The following is a 10,591-nucleotide window of genomic DNA, read 5'->3' as shown; positions in this document are numbered from 1 at the left end:
GTTACAGCAAAACGTAAAAGTCAGTCAAAATTCTCCTTTCGGAACTGTGCGGAGGTGAATTATCCTTGTCCCTGGTGATTCAGAGTGTCTTTAATGCGCATGTTGGAGTCCCTTTAAATTTGTATACCCAGGCCAATTATGAAGGACCAATTTGGCCTGCAAGTTTGTCTTCCACCCAACTCCTGTTGTCAAAAGAGGGGTTTGTCTGAAAACTTCCTCCCCATATACCTCAGCTGCCAAAACTCCAGGGTCAGTTTGCTAAGAGAGTGAACAAGGGAAAAGTGAGATCCTGTTGATGCATTTGTTCCCCTTTTTTTTTTCACCAGGGCAGCACAGTGTTTCAGAAAAGCATCATGTTTCTCTCTGGAAGAAGAAAAGAAAGGGAAAGATACAGTAATTTGGGTCCTGTACTAACACATATTGTATTGTTCCTTTGTTTTATTAATAATTTTAATAAGCTGTAAATTGTTGCTGGTGCAACATTGAATATTGAAAATTCCTATACAGTTTTTAGCTTGATAGCAACTTAGTGAACAGCAAACAAAGAGATGCTTCTCTAACACAGAACCACTAAAGGGAGACTCAAGGGATACCTTCTGTTTCATTGTAAGTTCAGTAATGAACTTGGTCACTGCTCTGATTTGGATCTTTCAAGAATTTTTTTGTCCTGGGAAGCTTTGAAAGAAAGCAAAATTTCTTTTTCCCCTTTTCAGAATCATGAAATGGAATCAGAAAAGCATATGCTTAATTTTCTATGTAAGTCTTCATGCTGTACACATTTGTGTGTATCCATGTATGTGCATCTGCCTGGGTGTGTGTATAAATGATTCAGATGATAACCTGAAAGCCATTCAGTGGAAGAATAACAGACAAAAAGTAAAGCCTCAAGTGGCATCTATAAATTTGTTCCAAATTCCCTATGTACCTAAGTCTGTCCAAGAGAAAATCTGAAAATGTCTTCAAGATTTGTTTTCTTCAAGAGTCCAAACCCAAAGCACCCCAAGCTGATAGGAGACTCTCCTTTTGTATTTGACTGATCTGGAATGGGACCAATAGATCCAACAAGTTGATGAAATGAGAAGCTAAGGGATTGCATATGCATAAATATAACCCTGATGTCTAAATTAGGTTAATTTAAATCCTCAGAATATATGTGTGTGCTCAACAGTTATTTATTAATTCCTTATTCACCATGATGAGCTTAAATTGTGAGCTGAGGTCCCTGGCAGATTTATGCAAGTTTCTTCTTTTCCTTAATTGGAAGAATTTGTTAGGGTTTTATTGTTGTTGTCGGGGTTTTTTGGGGTTGGTTTTTTTTGGTGTTTGGTTTTTTTGTTTAGTTGGTTTTGTTTTGGTGTTTTTTTAAGAGTGAAAATAAAACAAATTCTTCTGGTTTAACAATGATTTCTTTTCTTGTAGTTACATTCGAGAAGTTAACACTAAAGTGTACAGCCCAGACCCCAAAGTCTCATGAGGCAAATATGCTAATGGTTTATAGATTAAAATAGCTATTATCCCATTTGCTCTGGGAACAAGCTATGAGAGCTAAAAAATGAACAGTGTAATGAATAAATATACTCTAACCTAGACCAAAAGTGGTTTTCTTAAAATGAAAAGTAGAAGATCATGAGACTTTAGGCTGGCAATTTTTAATAAAGTGTGCTGACAATTGTGTCAGGCTGCTATAATCCTTAGACTACACTACGCATTATCCTAGAAATTTCTGTAAATGGAAATAAACAATGGTACTCAGGGGGACTGGCTTAGCTTACAAAGAGCAAAATAACCCACTGACAGTACAAGTGAAGATCATTGTTTTTTCTTCAGCTAATTTCTTCCAAATGTGTGTATACTACTAGATCTATGAAAAAAATTGAAATATAGTCTCCACTGGATATATGGGTATACACAGAGAAATGGGATGGATAAATTCCCTCAAGCATTAGGACCAGAAATCCGTGATTTTTGTGATTTTGAATGGTAAATGGTTGACTGGTATCATCCTAGGAGATGAGAACTAACAGCATATTTAGTGAGCATTTACCAAGGAATGACATTTCATTGCTTCTTCAGTATTTGGTAGTCAGTGGGAGGCAGGAACTGCTACCTTGAAAGAAGCTAAATACTGCTTATCTGCAGGTTGGTGACATCTTTCCTCCTTCAGTCACAGCAGCTCTTGAATCTGGGTTGGCATATAATTTTAGTTAAAAAAATTTATTAGGCAACATTCAATACTGCCCTTAAAAGCCAAAACATTTCCATCTCGTTCACAGCATGGAGCGGGTGCCAAGTGCCACCTCTGCTTTCCCCACTGCGTTCCCCAGCTGTAACACACGGGTGACAGTCTGCTGCTGGGCTGCTACTTTGCTTTTGAGTGATTAGACTAAGTGTGGGGTTTAGAGGCTGATTTGCTTGGCCCTGTTATCTGACAAACTAGATCAATTTAATGTTTTTTGTACTGGCAAGGCTCCTGATACAGCTATGTTATGGATACAAAGGAAAGCACAGTATGAATGAAGATATTTTGTTTTGGTTTTGAAACAAAGAAAAAATACAAATTCTGGTGCTTACTGGGTTAGGGATGAGAATGTTTACAGGATAAATTGAGTGGGGACAAAAACAAAAGGAACATTTTCATCCTTTCTGATTAATAGATGTTTGTACAGCACCATGAAGATGAGAGTCACGTTAAGTGTTATTAATTAATATTCTTTCAAGATATTTATAAGATATTTATAATATTTATGTATTTATGACAACAAAAATGTTTCAATATCAAAGTGAATTATCCCAGAAAAAATGCCAAGCTTTTGATCTGCTTATACATCAGGTCACTGCAAACCTTTTCCTTTCAACCTAGAGTTACATTCAAAAGCAGAAAGATATACAGCTGACGTTTCGAACTGCATGACACTACGATAAACTAGGGTTTCTCTAGAAGATAAAATACATCATAAATCGGTGTAACACTTACCTCATTTTAAATATTACTGTCTCCTTTTATCAGGTAACACTATATAACCTCCTTTTACCTCCTTTCTTCCCATATTTTATTTGGTATATTAATTCTGAACAATGATCACAAGCAGAATTTTTTTTTAATTAAAATCAAATATATGGCCTTAGAGGCTTAGGTTATCTGATAAAAATATTTTAATTAAAAAGATACCAATTCTTTTGGCTCCCTGATGAACTGATAATAATTGAAATGTACGGTGTTAATTTTAATCTGCAACCAGTCGTTTAAAAAAAAAATTCTTACCCTTTTTCAAAGTCAAAAAGAAATAAGTAAAAAGAAATTCCTTAAGGGGAAGAGGAAACTGGCCCGATGGGCATTTTATTGCAGATTGTCAAAAAAACACCCAATATTAGACAGAGCTTATTACATTTACTTATAAAGTTATTTTATTTTATTTTATTTTATTTTATTTTATTTTATTTTTCTAAGCATAAAGAAATGCTTGTCTGACTACAGTAACTGAGTTTCTACTTTCATGGCACTCTACCCCTAGGGGAACTTCATATCTCTTACAAATGTACTTTCTTTACAAAATGCTGACTCTGTCATGATCATTGGGACACATATTTCACTACAGTGAGGCTTCACCCCTGGGCCTTGTACCAAGGAGTGTGCACGTAACAAGGACAGATTTCACAGGGAGAAAACTCTTTGTATGTTGGGAATGCAGCTGTTGTGTAGCAGCCCTGCAAAATCCCATTAGAGAAATGTTGTTTAAGGAGAGGATAGCAGACAGCATTCTAACACTTCAAGAAAAAATCAAGATCATACAAAAAAAACAAGAAAGAGAGACGAATGTCCACTTTTTATATTTTTATTTATTTATGCTCTAAGCCACTAGCAGAACAACTTATTTTTCCAGGTATTTTTAAGAACTTCTGGATCAAACTTCTATAGGAAAATTGATTTTAGTACAAGCTTTTAAAGACGGATCAGAAGGTTAGGAGTGGCTAATTATTATTTTAAAGAGATACCCAGTGTAACATGAATTTGAAAGCTGACACTGAAGCAAAAGTATACATCATGAGTGACAGCTACTATATAAGAGCTTCTATATAAGAAAAGTTGAAAATGCCAGATACAGTGCATAAGTTACTAAAGAAGTTTTTTTTTCCTTTTGAGATTGTAGGACTTAATTAGATATTAATTCCAGGTGGGATGTTGCCTGGAATTCTTTCATTTGTAATGATTGATTTTTAAGATCTAATCCATTTTTATAAATCACTGGATGAGCATGACTTCATTCAGAAGAGTGATTTAATTCTATTGTGACTGTTCTGACCTTAAATATTAAGCAAACATGGCATAGTAAGTAAAATACTCTTCTAAATAAATAAATAAATAAATAACATAATTTACATTTTTTACAGAAATCTGAAGTTTGTTTTCTAAGTTTGACAGTGATTATGCAAAATCAACTAACTACAATCAAAATCCACTACATTCAAATAAACTATCATGCTTTGGTTTGTGTTTTTAATGTATCAGCTTAGGTTGATCTACACATTTAAATAAAATTAAAATAGTGAAAAGCTTGGAAGCAGAGACAATCTGTGTGTGCCACTGAATACCCTGTAAGAGCAAAAGCTGTTTCTGTGCTACCCACAGAAAAAGTAGCATCAGCTGTGCACAGGAGCAGACCAACTACACTGAAAGTGTGTGTGCAAATGTCAGGATATGGAGGGTTACCCCCTCCCTTCAGTGTGCCCTCTGCCTAACCAAACACCTTATTCAGGCAGTTTAATAAGTATTGCAGTTTTCAGAAGTGCAGGATGCTTTCCACTAACATGAGGGGGAACTGTTGGCCAGACATCATTAGGGAGCTAAATAAGATCCTCAGAATTCAACCACAGGCATATACTTCTAAGTATTTTGTTCAGCAGCCTTAACCTTTTAAAATTTCTTAATCTATGCATAGTTGATTACTGTCATTCTTTCCAAATATTCCTGGTCAAGATTATTCTTGTGAGTTCTGTAAATAGTGCCTAAAATTTTTCTTGTGTATCAGTTTTCACTTTGCACATGTTTTGCTATGATCTTGGAGTAGGGAAAAGAGAAAGACTTATTTATGCATACTCTTTGTTATTTTATATTGTATTTCAGTGAAAGTTTCAGAAGTTTTAACAAGATTTGTAATTTTTTAATATTTCTTGAACATGTAAATGTATTTATGGTACAAGAAAGGAGGAAACTTGAGTTGGTAAATCAATGAAATCAGAAACCAGAATTTTAGAAACAGGTAGAATCAGGAAACTGATTTTGATTCCTTGACATTAAACTAAAAAGTATTGGTGTCTGAAGTGGTGTTGCAGTTTTATCATCATTTAATGTTATAACTTGACACTTTAGTCTTCCTTATATCAGCCTAATTACCATTAGGTAACCATAATAACAGAATTAAGGAGGCATTCAGGATAGATATTTTAAATTAACACTAACACTTGGCGAGTAGTATTCTTTCTTTAAGATAAAATGCATCTGTTATGGACTCCACAAAAAAAGCATATTCAATTGGGGTATCTTAGTCCCTTTTAGCTCTGTAGTAGGAAAAAATGAGATCAGCATAGACATCTTCACTAGGTCAGTGTCATGGTTTAGAAACAGGTTTGTGGCAACCAGATAAACTGGCTTTTATTTGCCTTTCATCTCATGTCTACAGTGTTTGCTCCCCAAGACAACTTCAATAGGCAATATTAAGAGGTTTGGGCTGCTTAAATATTATGTCAGTCAGTCTGTGCTTTTCTTGAGTATAGCTTAAAACAACGTACTTCTTCGCTCCTCTGGTTGGATTTTTTTTCTTTTTGAAGAATAAATCTTTTATTATCTCCCTTCACAGAAGGGCAACATTTGTTTCTTTATTTTTGTATATGAATTTACTACAACAGATAACAGGATATTGCAGTCTTTGTGATGATTTAGAAGCAAGGGGGGGTTCATTCTTTTTCCTTTTTTTTATGTCCTGTTTCTTTACCTCCTTTGCTTTTGGTTTTGCTCATGTTGGATTAACATGCACATGTGCTGTAGACAGTCTTCTGGCTTGCTTGCATGCACACACATGTGGTGCATATACCAACAGGATCCACCATGAGATCTGAATGCATGCCTGCAAGTAAAACTGCTCTCATTTAAAAATAGGGCTTATTGACATGTGTCACTACAGACAAACAAAAGGAAAAAGAAACAACCTCAAATTCAGCATTTCCTGAGAGAGGAATTCTCAAGAGCTAATATCTGGGAGAGAGGTCTGTTTTTGTGACTGCTTTTCACTTCCCGTTTCTCTACAGGAGGAATCCTAGTACTGTGTGGGGTAGGCTTTCAGCTTTGAAAAACACACACACCCTGCAGAGACCGCACCCTGAATACGTGCTTGTTGCATATTTTGGTGATAATCAATACGTGTTGTTAAGACAACTTTTGGTTTTCTGATATGGAAGCAGAAATAATCATATAGATCACAGAAAAACAGAATTTCTAAAGACCGACATATTCACCAGTTAAAACGGCAGTTGAATAATCTGCTAAAGGAGTACGTTGAATAGTTTATTCTAGATTTCTGTAAATAATTTTATTGTTCTGAAAAAAAAAGTCTTAAAAGAAATTCAGAGGAAAATAATGTGAATTCTTTTGAGATAACATTTGTGATTGTGATTATATGTAGAGCAAAAATGAAAACTCAATGAGTTATGCCTGAGTTCATATTTTCTTCAGAAATTAGTTGTACTAATAAAATAGTCTTTTTCTTAAGCAGGAATAAAGAAAAACATTTTAATTACCACAGAATTTGAGGCGAAGCTTTGCATTTTATAAACTTCTATAATTTTTTACATAATTTTACTTCCTCATCAGAAAAAAAAGATCTGCTTCTAACTGTGCTTTACTGCTAAAGGTATGAAAATCTGTTAAAAAGTTAAATTTACTGCTAAATGTATTACAAAAGTGAAATGTTAAAACACTGCATTGGTATGTTGGAAGCATTTAATTTTGATAGGCATGATGTATAGCGAGGGAAGTAAAGTACTCAAATTATGCTGTCTTTGAAAGACCAGGTAATTTAAAAGTAGATTATCCAATGAGACCGAAGTAGCAGTTGTCAAATTTTCAGGAAGTAATTAAACAAGCAGAGGGTCTCTCTTTTTTACTGGCTGTTTCTGGGTTGCATAGAGATTATGAAGAGAGACAAGAAAAATGACAGAGCAGGCTAAACAGCACGTCAAACTCCCCTTGAAGAAACCTTTTTTTTTTCCCTTAGTGGCTTTCTGAATAAGCTAGGTAATGTTTTGGGGTATTTTTGGTGCAGGTATCTGGTAAAATGTGTCCTTTGAAAGAGACACCACGGGCAACTTCTTTTTTTTTAATACTTCTGAATGAAATCTGTGCTACTCCAAAAGACTTCTTTCCTGTATATGGTTTGGGCTTGTTTTGTTTTGTTTTGTTGTTTTGCTTAAGATTTTTGTTTAGATCTCAGCTCTTCTGGTTGACTGCCACCTGGCCCCCTGCATTTTCTTTCCAAAGTAGGGCTACGATTGCCTGTCCAGCTGCCCGAGGTTTCACACAGCTCCACACCACTCACAGAGTGCCTCAGTCCTTCTCTGGCACACACAGCCCCACTTTTGCTCTGCTTCTTCCAGTTTGCATGCTGTGACATGAAAGAGCTGCCCCTGGGTTTCTCAGCAACATAACCTCAGGCAATGATCTTGGGTCTCAGTTTGGCTAAGAAATTTCAGTGCCTCAGAGGAGAAAGCAAGATTCCAGAGCAAGGATGCAGCTAGATGATAAAAACCCACCCTCTGGCCAGTGTAAACATGGAGGGCAGGGCTATGTCTTTTTATTTTGCAAATTCAAAGATGTAACCATTTTAGGAATCAGCCCTCCAGTATCTAGGTATTAAGTGCTGTATCAAATCAAGAGGTTTTCTGACTTCAGGAAGATGAGAACAATGAGTGTCCAGCCCTTAAAATGGACACTTATTTTGCTTATTCTCAAACTTTCATCCCTCTTTCTCTGTATATTTCAGTACTGCAGATGCAAGAAGAGAAATCACAATGGTACCAACATACAAGGTGAGGAAGCAGATCAGATTACTTTGAGAAATAAGCTGTAAAACCCACTCCTGATTTTGCAGGAAATGTCCTGCAGCGTCCTGTGCCCAGATTTGCCATTGCATCACACACAACAGAAGGCACCACCTGGGACCATTGAGAGAGACTCAAGGCCAATCTGACTGGCCTCCCAGAAAAATATGAGGGAAACCTAAGTATTTTGGTTAGCCAGATTGACACTGCAATTACCTACATGTAGCCACTTCTCTCTTGACTTCTTCCTGAGGCATAAAATTTCTGCTGTGAGTGTTCTGTTGACCTTGCCCTTTTCAGTTGCCCAAAGAGCTGATTCTCACCCACAGCAGCCAGGGCTTCAGCCACTCTCTCGCCTAGTGCTAGGAAACTTTCTGTATTGACAATACAGCGTCAAAAGGCTTTCTTCACCTTCTTTTTTTTGCCCTTTTGTATGGTAGACTAATGCAAGATTTCTCTCTAAGACATAAGGATTTATATGTGTTTACCTTATCCATTCACTGCTTTAAACTGTGGGGTGTAGACTACTGATTAATGTTGCTAACTACTGAACAACTGCTGCTGTGCTCCCTAAGGAAGACTGGAAGTCACCAATGGGTTCTCTTGGAGTCTGTAGCTGTCTGTGCAGCAAATAGTGTGATAACATTTCCATAACTAAACCTTATAAATGAAGTGAAAATTAAATCCACACTTTAATTTTAAAAGCTGGAATGTGAGAAATTGAGTAAGAATAATATTTTTAAAATTTTTTTAAACCCTCACCTTAAATATTTTCAGTTCCATGTCTCATGGGTGGGGGTACATCTTTTTTAAAACTAAATTACATTTTTAAATTATTATTTTATCAGCTTCATGTTTCTGCATGAAAACTGCATTTTCAAAACACTATTTCTGGTAGCTGGAAAATTGAGATTGTAGGAAATTATGACAGTATGACAGTAGATGGAGGTGATAGTTATTTTTCTAAAGGCTTTCTATAGTCACAGTTATAATGGCCTAGAGTAAGCTGAGAGGCCATTGATTTCTGCAATTGCACCATCTGATTAGCAGTGTATGCACGACTCTAGATAGTGTTGATGACATTAAACAGGCCCTTTTCAACCCAGATATGCACTGAAAGAATATTGCACACCAGTTGTAAAAGACACTTCTGACTGCATCCACAATGTACAAGAGAGGTATCAGAAAAAGCACTGGTATTTGTTAGAAATGTGTATATGTGCACATCGAGTTTCAGGACAGATCTGTTAACAGACTGCTTTTTTTTTCTTAATGGAAACAGCTGAATGGAACAGATTGTACTCTTTGGAGTTACCAGCCTGATTTTTTAATGGAAATGATGCTGGAATCAGTGTCCAGGAAGAGGCTGACTTGTGAAGAGGCTGAATTCTTGCAAACAAGTTTGGGACTGGTGGGGAAAGGTTCCTCTTGATACCATGGAGAGAGGTACCTGAAAGGTCACGTTTGAGAAGAGAAATGTTTGAGAGTTGCTCTGCATGTGGTAGTAACACTGAAAACTGCAAACTGCAGATCATCAGTGTGTTTTCATGTGGAGAACACTATGAGAGATATAAAATTGGAGCTGGTAATCACAATTGTTACTATTGTGGGTGAACGAGGGATTAACAGAAGGAGTAAGATTGATTTGTATGTGTCTACATGAAAGCATGTATCCAGAGCACCCTTTGGTATTATGTACCCTCTGAAATTAAAGAGCTAAATTCTTCAAAGAAGTGCACTGTGAATAAATTCACAGCTCCAAGGAAAGGGTTCAATCATATGCATTATCCTCTGCATTTGGAGACTTATTGGGCATTGATTATAAATGCAGGGAGAAAAACTTGTGGTTGTATGTGAGACACCAAAAAGACTTTTCTTGAGATTCGTTTTCAGTCAATTATCATATTAGGTTGGAATGACAGTTTCAGCTTTGCCCCTAAATAATTAAATAAAACTGATTTTGGAGGCCCCGTTTGATCCTTTGGCTTCTATGCAGAAAAACGTGTGCAAATACACTTGCCAAGGCACCTCATTTAAAAGAAAACTCCAAACCACTGTCAACCCTTCTTTTATTACCCCGCTAAAAAGCCCTGTTCTTTCTTTCATCCCGCGGCACTCCTCGAGCAGCACAGGATTTTGCAGGTGGGAGGAAAAAAAGTGTTTTTTCTTTTCACCAGTTTTGTTTGCACCTTTCCAGTCTTGCTGCCCGTTTGCCACTGGTGCTGCAAGAGCGGCCCGCTCCCACTGGTCCCCAGCGCCACGGGGAAGCCTGGCTCCCTGCCCGCAGCGGGACAGCTCTCCGTGCCGCTGAGCCTTTCGCCCCAGTTACTGGGCTTCTCCTAACACTTCTTTCTCTTTCTGGGAAAGGGGAGCCCCTGAGCTCCCCCTGCTTTCCCCGTGCTCTGGCTTTCCTCTCCCTGAAGCCCTGTGTACACAAAGGGCTCGCTTCTGCCTTTCAATTAAGTAACCGAGATTTATTTACTTTTACTCTTTCTCCCAT

The sequence above is a fragment of the Corvus brachyrhynchos genome, unplaced genomic scaffold (genome assembly GCF_000691975.1).
Source record: "Corvus brachyrhynchos isolate BGI_N302 unplaced genomic scaffold, ASM69197v1 scaffold17, whole genome shotgun sequence".
In the NCBI taxonomy this organism is placed as follows: Eukaryota; Metazoa; Chordata; class Aves; order Passeriformes; family Corvidae; genus Corvus; species Corvus brachyrhynchos.
The sequence above is the reverse complement of the archived record's forward strand: the minus strand, read 5'-3'. Positions refer to the sequence as shown.